Below are 13,608 nucleotides of genomic sequence, written 5' to 3'. Positions count from 1 at the left end.
AACCCCAGAAAAAATGCTTACAGCTTTAATGATTGTATCAACGGTGGTAAGTCTCCCCATGCCTGCAGGAGCAGCTGCAACTAATTATACCTACTGGGCCTATGTGCCCTTCCCGCCCTTAATTCAGGCAGTTACATGGATGGAGAATCCTATTGAAGTATATGTTAGTAAGTGTGTGGGTTCCTGGTCCCACAGATGATCGTTGCCCTGCCAAACCGGAGGAAGAACGAATAATGATAAATATTTCCATTGGGTATCGTTATCCTCTTATTTGCCTAGGGAGAGCACCAGGATGTTTAACGCCTGCTATTCAAAATTGGTTGGTAGAAGTACCTACTGTCAGTCCCACCAGTAGATTTACTTATCACATGGTAAGCGGAATGTCACTCAAACCACAGGTAAACTATTTACAAGACTTTTCAGTCACAGCTACAGCCGCTGTGACAGGAGTTACATTGCACTCTTCTGTTCAGACAGTAAGCTTTGTTGACAATTGACAAAAGAATTCCATAAGGTTGTGGAATTCACAATCTGGTATCCATCAAAAATTGGCAAATCAAATTAATGATCTTAGACAAACAGTCATTTGGATGGGAGATAGGCTTATGAGCTTAGAACATCGTTTCCAGTTACAGTGTGACTGGAATACGTCAGATTTTCGTATTACACCCCAAGTTTATAATGAGTCTAAACATCACTGGGACATGGTTAGATGCCATCTACAGGGAAGAGAAGATAATCTCACTTTGGATATTTCTAAATTAAAAGAACAAATTTTTGAAGCCTCTCAAGGTCACTTAAATATTGTGCCTGGAGCTGAGGCATTAGATCAAGTGGCAAAACATCTTTATGGATTAAACCCCACGACTTGGATTCAGTCTATTGGGAACTCTACTGCGTAAATTTTGGAATTATGTGTCTCTGTTTAATCGGCTTGTTTTTAGTGTGCCAGACCAGTCGAAGAATCCTGCGTCAAAATCGAGAGAATGAACAAGCCTTCATCGCCATGGCACATTTATATAGAGGAAAAGGGAAAGAGAATGTTGCGGGAAGTCAGGGACCTTGAACGCAGGGACTGGCTGAAGCCACGGCAGAAAAACATAAAATGTGAAGATTTCATGGACATTTAATAGTTCTCCAAAATTAATACTTTTGTAATTTCTTATGTATGCCTTTACTTTAGTCTCTTAATTCCATCATCTTCTTTGTAAGCTGAGGAGGATATATGTCACCTCAGGACCCTGTGATGATTGCCTTAACTGCACAAATGGTATGTGGAGCATGTGTGTTTGAACAATATGAAATCTGGGCATCTTGAAAAAAGAATAAGATAACCGATGTTCAGGAAACAAGGGAGGTAACCTTGAACTGGCCGCCGGACGGAACAGAGCCATATTTCTTCTCTTTTCTTATGCAAATAGGAGAAATATCGCTGAATTCTTTTTCTCAGCAAGGAACATCCCTGAGAAAGAGAATGCGCTCTGAGGGTAGGCCTATAAACGACCCCCTTGGAAGCGTGCCACCTTTTACGGTTGAAGCCCAAGGGATGAAATAAGCCCCAGCCTCCTGTAGCGCTCCCAGGCTTCTTAGGACGAGGAAATTCCCACCTAATAAATTTTGGTCAGACAGGTTGTCTGCTCTCAAACCCTGTTTCCTGATAAAATGTTATCGATGACTATGCATGCCCAAAATTTCATTTTTAATTTTAATTTTAACACCATCCTGTGATCTCATCCTGCCTCCACTTGTTTTGTGATATTACTTTGTGAAGTATGTGATCTCTGTGTTGATACCAAAAACTGAGGCAATTGCAGGAGTTGCTGATGGCCTCGCAAATCTTAACACTGTCACTTCGGTTAAGACCATCTAAAGTACTGCTGTTGTAAATTTCATATTAATCCTTGTGTGCCTGTTCTCTCTGCTGTTAGTAGGCAGGTATACCCAACAGTTGCAAAGAGACAGTGACCAACGAGAACGAGCCATGATGACAATGGTGGTTTTGTTGAAAAGAAAAGGGGGCAATGTGGGGAAAAGAAGGAGATCAGCCTGTTACTGTGTCTATATAGAAAGAAGTAGACCTAAGAGATTCCATTTTGTTCTGTATTTGAGATGCTGTTAATCTGTGACCCTACCCCCAACCTTGTCCTTGCAAGAGACAAGTGCTGTGGTGACTCAAAGTTTAATGGATTTTGGGCTGTGCAGGATGTGTCTTTGTTAAACAAGTGCCTGAAGGCAGCTTGCTGGTTAAAAGTCATCACCATTCTCTTAAGGCCAAAGGTCGCAGGGACCTCTGCCTAGGAAAGCTAGGTATTGTCCAAGGTTTCTCCCCATGGATAGGCCGAAACAATGCCGCTGAAAGGTTTATGGAGATGTTTGCATATGCATCTCAAGGCACAGCATTTTCCTCTAAACTTATTCATGTCACAGAGATTTTTGTTCAAATGTCTTCCTGCTGATTTCCTCCCTACAATGATCCTATTGTCCAGCCACTCCCTTATCTTTAAGATGGTAAAGATAATTATCAATAAATACTAAGGGAACTCAGAGACCGGTGCCGGCGTGGGTCCTCTGTAAGCTGAGTGCCGGTCCCCTGGGCCCACTTTTACTTTCTCTATACTTTGTCTCTGTGTCTCATTTCTTTTCTCAAGTCTCTCGTTCCACCTAACAACAAACAGCCACCCGCAGGTGTGGAGGGGCAGGCCACCCCTTCATCCACAAAAAGGGAAGACCTCACCCTTGATGGTCCTCTGCTGCCCACTGTTGATCTCCTACAGGAAAATCAACAAGTAAGTTTTTGACTCCCTTCCTCAAAACTCTCTCCTCTCTTGGTGAGCAACACACACGCTGCAGCAGTGTGGAGCTGGGCTGGACTAAGCTCCCCTTAAAAGCACAGACTTGGCCAGGCGCCATGACTCACACCTGTAATCCTAGCACTTTGGGAGGCCGAGGCAGGCAGACCATGAGACCAGCCTGGCCAACATAGTGAAACCCCCATCTCTACTAAAGATACAAAAAATTAGCTGGGTGTGGTGGCACGGGCCTGTAATCCCAGCTACTCGGGAAGCTGAGGCAGGAGAATCCCTTGAACTTAGGAGGCAGAGGTTGCAGTGAGCCGAGATCGCACCATTGCACTCCAGCCTGGGCGACAGGGTGAAACTCCGTCTTAAAAAAAGAAAAAGAAGGGCCGGGCGCGGTGGCTCAAGCCTGTAATCCCAGCACTTTGGGAGGCCGAGACGGGCGGATCACGAGGTCAGGAGATCGAGACCATCCTGGCTAACACGGTGAAACCCCGTCTCTACTAAAAAATACAAAAAACTAGCCGGGCGAGGTGGCGGGCGCCTATAGTCCCAGCTACATGGGAGGCTGAGGCAGAAGAATGGCGTAAGCCTGGGAGGCGGAGCTTGCAGTGAGCTGAGATGCGGCCACTGCACTCCAGCCTGGGCGACAGAGCGAGACTCTGTCTCAAAAAAAAAAAAAAAAAAAAAGAAAAAGAAAAAGGCCAGGCGCGGTGGCTCACACATGTAATCCCAGCACTTTGGGAGGCCAAAGCGGGTGGATCACGAGGACAGGAGTTCAAGACCAGCCTGGCCAAGATGGTGAAACCCCGTCTCTCCTAAAAATACAAAACTTAGCTGGGCATGGTGCCAGGCACCTGTAATCCCAGCTCCTCGGGAGGCTGAGGCAGGAGAATTGCTTGAATCCCAGCGGCAGTGGTTGTAGTGAGCCAAGATTGTGACTCTGCACTCCAGCCTAGGCGACAGAGTGCAACTCCATCTCGGAAAAAAAAAGCACTGACTTAATCATCCTGACCAAACCTCATGCAGAGCACACGCCCCTCAGCCCTCTGTGGATCACAGCGCTCAATTCTAGATACAGAATATAGTAGAATCCTTTTATCGGTGTGCACTATGTTCCAAGAGCTCCGGTGGATGCCTGAAACCTCCATCAGTACTGAATCCTATTAATTCCACTTAAAGACTCCATGTTACAGCTTCTCACTGGCATATCCAAATTGTCAGCATCAATACTCATGTGCGTGGAGGGCATTGTTAAGCGGGGGGAAAAAAGATTACATAAAAAAAAAAAAACACTGAGATACTATAAAGGTGGATATCATCAAAAAGAAGACTATTGGCCAGGTGCGGTGGCTCATGTCTGTAATCCCAGCACTTCAGGAGGATGAGGCAGGCAGATCACCTGAGGTCGGGAGTTGGAGACCAGTCTGGCCAGCATGGTGAAACCTCACCTCTACTAAAAATTCAAAATTAGAGAGGCATGTTGGTGCATGCCAGTAATCCCAGCTACTCGGGAGGCCGAGGCGGGAGAATCCCTTGACTCAGGGAGGCGCAGGTTGCAGTGAGCTGAGATCACGCCATCGCACTCCAGCCTGGGCAACAAGAGCAAACCTCAGACTCAAAAAAAAAAAAAAGACTATTGGCCGGGCGCGGTGGCTCAAGCCTGTAATCCTAGCACTTTGGGAGGCCGAGACGGGCGGATCACGAGGTCAGGAGATCGAGACCATCCTGACTAACACGATGAAACCCCGTCTCTACCAAAAAATACAAAAAACTAGCCGGGCGAGGTGGTGGGCGCCTGTAGTCCCAGCTACTCGGGAGGCTGAGGCAGGAGAATGGCGGGAACCCGGAAGGCGGAGCTTGCAGTGAGCTGAGATCCGGCCACTGCACTCCAGCCTGGAGGCAGAGCGAGACTCCGTCTCAAAAAAAAAAAAAAAAGACTATTAAGTGAATAACGAGCAGATAGAGTCTAAAGTCAGCCCTTGGTATCTCTGGGGTCCACATCAATGGATTCAACCAACTACAGACTGAAATAATTACCAAAAAAATGGAAAAAAAATAGCAAAGTGCTGGGATTACAGGCGTGAGCCACCGCGCCCGGCCCCGAAGCCTCCAATCGGTTTTAAGACGCAGGGAAGCGACCTCCAGACTCTCCAGAGGACGCCTGAATTTACTCGGAATGGATGGAGCTGTGCCGGGACTTCAAGGTCTGCATAAACCCTCAGATCGCGGGTGTAGAAGCACAGAGGAACTGGGCGGCCTAAATTTAATCTAGACAAAGACAAACTCACGCGGGGAGGCTAGACGGTCTTTCCACGCAATCGGCTGCCGGGTCTACAGGAAAAAGCGCACGAAATGTCCACTCTACGATCTCGACTTCCGGGTCTGCAGGCAATTGCGCGCGCATCCTGCAGGCGGGGCCGGGAGCCGGGGGCGGGGCAGGGACAGGGCGGGGCAGGAACAAGGCGGGCCCAGGACGGGGCCTGTGCTTCTGTCAGCCTGACTCTGCGATCCTGTCTTAGGGTTTTGGAAGCGAGATCTGCTCAGCAGTCTGGAAACTGATATTGCTGGGGCAGAGCAAAATCGGTTGGTGATTAGATCCAGGAGAATTCCTGCTATTAAAATAAAGTTTAAGTCCCAGGTACTCTGGAAGCAGAGAGAGAAGAGAGAGTGAAAAGAATGCGAAAAGAAAGACAAGGCCGGGCGCGGTGGCTCACAGAATAGAAATACTTTTCATTTACATTCCCCATTCACTCCAGAGGGTGAGGTCAACCCTGTGCTCAATTCCAGAAACTTTCCCAGGGACACTACTTTGGGCATAGAGGACTAAGGCCAGTGTGAAGTTAGGTCAACAACTCTTTTTTAAAAAAAAAGCCAATAACTGTTAAAAATAGGTATAAATTATTTAGTTTAAGACTTTTTTTTTTTTTTTTTTTTTAAAGACAGGGTCTCACTCTGACACCCAGGCTGGAGTGCAGTGGCACAATCATAGCTCACTACAACCTTGACTTCCTGGGGTCATGGTCGCCTCCTACCTTAGCCTCCCAAGTAGCTGGAAGTACAGGCCTGTGACATTGGACTGTGCTAATTTTTTAGTTTTATATCATTATTACTTTGTAGAGATGGAGTCTCACTTTGTTGCCCAGCCAGGTGTCCAAGTTCTGACCTCAAGTGATCCTTCTGTCTACACTCCCAAAGTACTCAAATTATAGGCATGAGTCACTGTGCACAGGAGGTAAGAATCCCACATCAGGACCTCAAGTATTATTGAAACACAAATACATAAGACCCACAAGCAGGACTATTGGCTGGAGACAGTGGGGTCACCTGAAGAAAATTTATTTGACCTGAATAGCAACTCCTCACCTAGGTCACTGGGATCCTGGACTATGGCACTGCTCCAGGCAGGCCTGGTTATCCTGCTTGAGACAGCTATACTCTTGAGCCTAGTGAAATGCAACTGGCTGTACCTCAATGATGTTGCACCGAGATTCTGCCAGTCAACGTATTACTTCAGTCTCCTGAGACCAGCCTCTTCTTCCAGATCCAGGAAGGTCAGTGCAGACGTGAATGGACTAGCTTTATTAAAGGGGATACTGAGTTGGTGGGGAGACTGCAAGACAGCACTCAAGTGGGGTTGAACTGGCCCAGTTGCGTCTGACTTCTCACTTGTAGTTCAAAAGAATGAATATAGAATGTTCTAGAAAAGCAACATCCTGAGAGGAAGGACAGGATCCTGTACACCCTGACCAGAGAAGGGCAGGATCTGTTCCAGTCCCCCAAGAACAGGATGCCCTTCATTGTTTTAGGCAAACGCACCATACATCCCTGGAGCATGAAACTTGGGCTGGGCTGCCTTCCAGCCTCCCTCAGCTGTGATGCAAGTGGAGCACATACAGAGACTGAATCTGCACTGGGTGGTTTTCCTGAACCTTCGGGAGCAGCATGCACGAACCCCAGGCATCTGTTGTCCCTTGCTGCCAATCTGTAAGTAAGAAATTCACTTCCTGTAACTTACTGTGTGTGCACGGGAAGATTTCTCACTCAACTCAAACACATTGGTAACCAGTGTGCAGTGAACCTGCTTCACAAGCAAGGTTGTGGATAAATTGTAATCTTCATACATTTGGTGGGAATTGAAAATTCTGATGAACGCTTACGCCCGGTTCGCGCAGGAGCATAGTTTTTGTTGTGAGGGTTACAAGGTGGGAACAATCCCAGACGTAGAAATACCCTGCCATGGGTGAAACTTCCTGAGGATTTGAAAGATCCAGAGGTGCTCCTGGTCCAGATGCGGCTGCTGGAAGCCATGTTCGGCCCGGACGGATCTCAAATCCCTTACATCGAGCAGGTGAGCAAGATCATGCTCATGCTGAAGGCTCTGGAGTCTTCAGACCTCACCGAGGTTGTCGTTTACGGCTTCTATTTGTGCAAGTGCCGGACCAAGTGGATGCTCCAGTCCATGACTGAGTGGCATTGCCAGCACCAGGAGCGAGGGATGCTCAAACTTGCGGAAAGCATGACTGCGGTTGAACTAGGCCCTTGGGTGAAGTGAGTCAGCTTCCAGCCAATGCAAAGAAGGCCAAGATGTAGAGATCAGGTTGTGGCCAGAGCTGGAATGGTAACTCCAGCTTGGTTTAAACTCTGCTCCAGCCTGATGAATTAAAATTAAAAAAAAAAAAAACACTGGGTGCCATGGCTCATGCCTGTTATCCAGCACTTTGGGAGGCTGAGGCAGGTGGATCACCTGAGGTTGGGAGCTTGGGAGCAGCCTGAACAACATAGAGAAACCCCGTCTACTAAAAATAAAAAAAAAAATTAGCTGGGTGTGGTGGTGCATGCCTGTAATCCCAGCTACTTGGGAGGCTGAGGTAGGAAAATCACTACAACCTGGGAGGCAGAGGTGAGCCAAGATGTGCCATTGCACTCCAGCCTGAGCAACAAGAGCAAAACTCTCTCTCAAAAAGAAAGACGAAAGGAAGAAAGAAAGAAAGAAAGAAAGAAAGAAAGAAAGAAAGAAAGAAAGAAAGAAAGAAAGAAAGAAAGAAAGAAAGAAAGAAAGAAAGAAAGAAAGAAAGAAAGAAAGAAAGGGAAAGAGAGAGAAAGAAAGAAAGAAAGAAAAGAAAAAACCATCTGTCTGGGGGTTTCTGCCCTTGTTCTAAGTCTTGTGAATATCACTTTTGAAGGTTGCCAACAAAAAAAGTTATTTTTCAGAAAAACGAGACTGCAGTCTGTATGGAAAACAGTATCATGGGACATTTCCTCAACTCAAGATCACCCACCAATTCATAAAGGACCATCATACATTCTGGTGAAAGACATAAAGATTCCCCCAGGGGTAGAGAATGAGGCAAGGAAGTCCACTCTTATCACTACTATTCTACACAGTATGAAAAGTTCCAGCCAGTGAAATAAAGGAAGAAAAGGAAATTAAAGTTACAGGCTGGATGTGGTATCTGAGGCCTGTAATCGCAGCACCTTGGGAGATTCATGAAGAATCACAGAACTGTGGACCCATATTAGATATGTTACCTACAGAATTGTAGAAGAATACATTTTTCTTCTTTTAAGCCAATCACTGTGTGGTAGCAATGAGGAAGGAGGGTGGCTTGAGGACAGGAGAAAAAAAATAGTGTACTCTCAGAAAATATGATGGTTGCACAGGTCATCCCTGTAACCTGTTACTGGATATGTTTTCATATCCTCATCCCTGTAACATGTGTTACTGGATATGTCAAAAGGGAGTCTGCAAATGTGGTCTAGTTAAGGATCTTTAGATAGACATTATCCTCGATTATATGGTCAAAGTGATAGAACCACAAGGTTCAATATCAGAAGGATGCAGGTAGACCCTGAGGGACAGTGGTGATCTGTTGCAAATAGAAAGATAAAGCCAATTTTATCTCGCCTTTAAAAATAGAGGAAGCAGGCCGGGCGCTGTGGCTCACACCTGTAATCCAGCACTTTGGGAGGCCGAGGCAGGCGGATCCCAAGGTCAAGAGATCGAGACTATCCTGGTTAATGTGGGGAAAGGAAAGAGATCAGCCTGTGACTGTATCTATATAGAAAGAAGTAGACATGAGACTCCATTTTGTTCTGTATTTGAGATGCTGTTAATCTGTGACCCTACCCCCAACCTTGTCCTTGCAAGAGACATGTGCTGTGGTGACTCAAGGTTTAATGGATTTTGGGTTGTGCAGGATGTGTCTTTGTTAAACAAGTGCCTGAAGGCAGCTTGCTGGTTAAAAGTCATCACCATTCTCTTAATTTCAACTACCCAGGGACACGTACATGGCCAAAGGTCCAGGGACCTCTGCCTAGGAAAGCTAGGTATTGTCCAAGGTTTCTCCCCATGGATAGGCCGAAACAATGCTGCTCAAAGGTTTATGGAGATGTTTGCATATGCATCTCAAGGCACAGCATTTTCCTTTAAACTTATGTCACAGAGCTTTATGTTCATATGTCTTCCTGCTGATTTCCTCCCTCCAATGATCCTATTGTCCAGCCACTCCCTTATCTTTAAGATGGTAAAGATAATTATCAATAAATACTAAGGGAACTCAGAGACCGGTGCCGGCGTGGGTCCTCTGTAAGCTGAGTGCCGGTCCCCTGGGCCCACTTTTTCTTTCTCTATACTTTGTCTCTGTGTCTCATTTCTTTTCTCAAGTCTCTCGTTCCACCTAACAAGAAATGCCCACAGGTGTGGAGGGGAAGGCCACCCCTTCAGGTTAACATGATGAAACCCTGTCTCTACTGAAAATACAAAACATTATCTGGGTGTGCCTGTAGTCCCAGCTACTCGGGAGGCTGAGGAAGAGAATCGCTTGAATCGGGGAGGTGGAAGTTGCAGTAAGCCAAGATCACGCCACTGCACTTCATCCAGGGACACAAGAGTGAAACTCTGTCTCAGAAAAAAACAGGGAGGAAGTGGACTATAAGTCAGAGGATGTAAGTGGCCTCTGGAACCTATAAAGGGTAAGGAAATAAATTCTTCCCTGGAGATTCATGAAGAATCACAGAACTGTGGACTCATATTAGATATGTGACCTACAGAATTGTGAAAGAATAAATCTTTGTTTTAAGCCAATCACTGTGTGGTAGCAGTAAGAATCTGATGAAATAATTTTATGTAGAAAATTCCAAAAAATCTACAAAAATCTCTAAACAAGAAAAATGTAAAGGTGGCAAGGTGTAAGATCAACATACAGCAATCTTGTATATTTCATCAGCCAGGCATGGCAGCTCATGCCTGTAATCCCAGCACTTTGAAAGGCCAAGGCAGGTGGATCGCTTGAGTGCAGGAGTTTGAGACCAGCCTGGGTAACATGGCAAAACCCTGTCTCTACAAAACACGAAAATTAGCAGGCCATGGTGGCACGCACCTGCAGTCTCAGCTACTCGGGCAGCAGGGGTGGGAGGATCACTTAAGGCTGCAGGACACAGGTTCCACTTAGCTGACATCGTTCCACTGCACTATACCCTGGTGACAGAGTAAGACCTTGTCTCAAAAAAATAATAATCTTGCATATTTCTGTACACTAGCAATTTACACATGAAAGCTGATATTAAAAATAAAATACCATGTATGATTGCTCCATTAAAAATGTAGGTCAGCCGGGCATGGAGGCTCATGACTGTAATTCCAGCACTTTGGGAGGCCAAGGCGGGCAGATCACTTGAGGTCAGGAGTTTGAGACCAGCCTGGCCAACATGGTGAAACCCCATCTCTACTAAAAATACAAAGATTAGCCACAGTGATGGTGTGTGCCCATAATCCCAGCTAATTGGGAGGCTGAGGGAAGAGAATTGGTTGAACTCAGGAGACAGAGGTTGCAGTGAGCCAAGACCACATCACTGTACCCCAGCCAGGCCAAAAGTGAGATTGTGTCTCAAAAAAAAAAAAAAAAAAAAAAGTCAAAGAAATACGTGTCAAAATATTCACAGAACTGTTATGTTAAAACTAAAAATGCTGATGAAGGAAACCAAAGACACCAAATACAGACACATATACAATGTACATTTATTGGAAGATTCTACTGAAAGCAATATGAAATTATACCAAATTGACACATAGGATTAACACATTTCCTAATCAAGGCATTCTGCAGATACTAACAAAGTTATCCAATTATGTAGAAAGGCAATGAAACAAACAAAAAACCCCAAACCCCGAAATCTAAAATAGCTAAAACATCCGAATCAAAACAGAAAGACTGAAATCACTTCATGTGATTTTAAGTCTTCTAACATAGTAAAAGCACTTTTTTCCTTTTTCATATTTACAGGAAACCTAGTTTGTACTTCCCATTGTCTCGTGTTGCATACTAATGTCACAACATTTTCTTTCCAAACAACAGCCACATTTATGTGGCCTCTAAATTTTCACTCAAGTAACACACTGAAGAAACGTATTAAACAAGTAATCTGGGCTGCAATTTATAAAAAAGATTTTTAGTGGCCGGGCGCTGTGGCTCAAGCCTGTAATCCCAGCACTTTGGGAGGCTGAGATGGGCGGATCACGAGATCAGGAGATCGAGACCGTCCTGGCTAACACGGTGAAACCCCTTCTCTACTAAAAAATACAAAAAACTAGCCAGGCGAGGTGGTGGACGCCTGTAGTCCCAGCTACTCGGGAGGCTGAGGCAGGAGAATGGCATAAACCCGGGAGGCGGAGCTTGCAGTGAGCTGAGATCTGGCCGCTGCACTCCAGCCTGGGCGACAGAGCGAGACTCTGTCTCAAAAAAAAAAAAAAAAAAAAACTAGCTGGGCGAGGTGGTGGACGCCTGTAGTCCCAGCTACTTCGGAGGCTGAGGCAGGAGAATGGTGTGAACCCGCGAGGCAGAGCTTGCAATGAGCGGAGATCATGCCACTGCACTCCAGCCTGGGCGACAGAGCGAGACTCCCTCTCAAAAAAAAAAAAAAAAAAAGATTTTTAGTGTAACTCATAAAGAAGCACAAAATAAATTTTTTCGAGACAGTGTCTCCTTTTGTCATCCAGGCTGGAGTACAGTCGTACAATCAAGGAAGACTGCAGCCTCAACCTTCTGGGATCAAGCAATCCTCCTACTGCAGCACCCCTAAAAAGTTGAGACCACAAGTGTGCGTGACTCCACCCGGCTATTTTTAAAATTTTTTTGTAGACATGAGCTTTTGCTCTGTTGCCCAGGCTGGTCTTCAACTTCTGGGCTCAAGTGATTTTTCCCACCTTGGCCTCTCGAAGTGCTGAGGTTACAGGTGTGAGCCACCCCACTCAGCCCGAAAAAAATTGCTTCATACCATAATCTGACAACGACATTTCCACAGCTTTTGGCAAAATGCTCTTCTGGTAAAATCTTATCTATTGTATAATAAATATATATCAATAAATATTTGAACAAATACTGATTTTATAATAAACACTTTTGTACAATAATTTTCATGGAAATAGGGTAAAATATATCTCAGGCAACTTCATTGGACACTTTACTAAATAGTAATTCACAAGCATTTTCAACAATCACAGGTGCAGTGAAACCTACATGTCCAGCCAAGAGGAATGTAACCAGCTATCACCACGAAGAAAATTGGGGTCTTTCCCAACCAAGAAGTGCTCCCTCATTTGGCACCGGGTGGAAGTTCAAACCACAAGTATGTACCCAAATCCCAGCCTTACCCTTCAACAATCATAACACCCAAAGTAGTCACCTATCCCAGTTCTTTCATGACATTTTTGGACTAACTGGGGAAGTCTAACCTGCTTTCCTCAGAAAGCCTTATTATGTAATAAACATTCTCAGACCACTTCAGTACATAGCATCATCATTCCCAATATCCAAGTCAAACCTTAGGTGGACGTCAAACAAGTTCTAGTGGAGGCCAGGTGCATGGCTCACGCCTGTAATCCTAGCACTTTGGGAAGCTGAGGTGATTTGAGCCCAAGAGTTGCAGTCCAGCTGGGCAACATTGTGAAGCATCTTTAACAAAAAACAACCCAAAATTAGCTGGGTGTGTTGGTGTGCGCCTGCAGTCACAGCTATTCATAAGGCTAAGGTAGGAGGATCACTTGAGCTGGGGACGTTGAGGCTGCAGTGAACCCTAATTGTGCCACTGCACTCCAGCCTGTGCAAGAGACCTTGTCTCAAATTTTTTAAAAAATTTTTTTCAAGGTTCTAGTGGAGTGGGCAAAAGTTCAAACTACCACAAAGATTGTGAGGGTGAATATATGAAGTTCCAAGTTAAAATACCAAACAAAGCAAAACACAATTCCCTTCTGTGTGTCCACCCTTACGAGGAAATTTATGAACATTAATAATTTCAAATTATGTCACTGAGCACAAGAACAAAAGAGATTGTGTTATACTATTTTTAACCTTATCCCCACATTTTTATCTCATAATATGTCATATTTGTATTTTTGCTTCATAAAAATGAAAGTGTGTGCCATGGTTCTGATTTGGCACACAAGAAAAAGGCACATAGAAATATGATACAGCGAACATTCGCCAATGGCGATGAACACATTTGAGGGTATAGGATGCTGGAATTGCACTGCTATGGGATTTTCACTGTACCCACAGAAGCATTCTAGGGCAGAGTACAGACACAATCATTCAAGTACTAAATATGATTGCTCATATTCACATTTACCTAAGGATATGTACCCAAAGGACATGTTGTTTCATTTCACAACCAGAAAACTTGCTCTGGATGCTCCAATCTTAAAATCCCAATGGTGCACTACTGTGTGCAAGTATTCATCTTCCTGAGGTGGGATGAAATTATGATGGTAGAAAAGACATGATTCGGCCGGGCGCGGTGGCTCAAGCCTGTAATC

General features: G+C 45.1%; 1 protein-coding gene across 6 annotated transcripts in view; it reads right to left on the bottom strand.

The window, feature by feature from the left end:
* The window catches only part of LOC102143881 (uncharacterized), a 107,275-nt gene extending 102,093 nt beyond the window's left edge, over window positions 1–5,182 (bottom strand). For all 6 annotated transcript variants that reach the window (XR_012427928.1, XM_074024473.1, XM_065535844.2 and 3 more), the window contains exon 1: window positions 5,087–5,182. The gene's annotated coding sequence lies outside the window, so the exon portion shown is untranslated. The remainder of the gene's footprint in view (window positions 1–5,086) is intronic.
* Between the last annotated feature and the right edge of the window lie 8,426 nt (window positions 5,183–13,608).

This window comes from Macaca fascicularis, chromosome 19 (genome assembly GCF_037993035.2).
Source record: "Macaca fascicularis isolate 582-1 chromosome 19, T2T-MFA8v1.1".
Classification (NCBI taxonomy): domain Eukaryota; kingdom Metazoa; phylum Chordata; class Mammalia; order Primates; family Cercopithecidae; genus Macaca; species Macaca fascicularis.
This window is presented reverse-complemented; position numbering and strand designations above follow the sequence as displayed.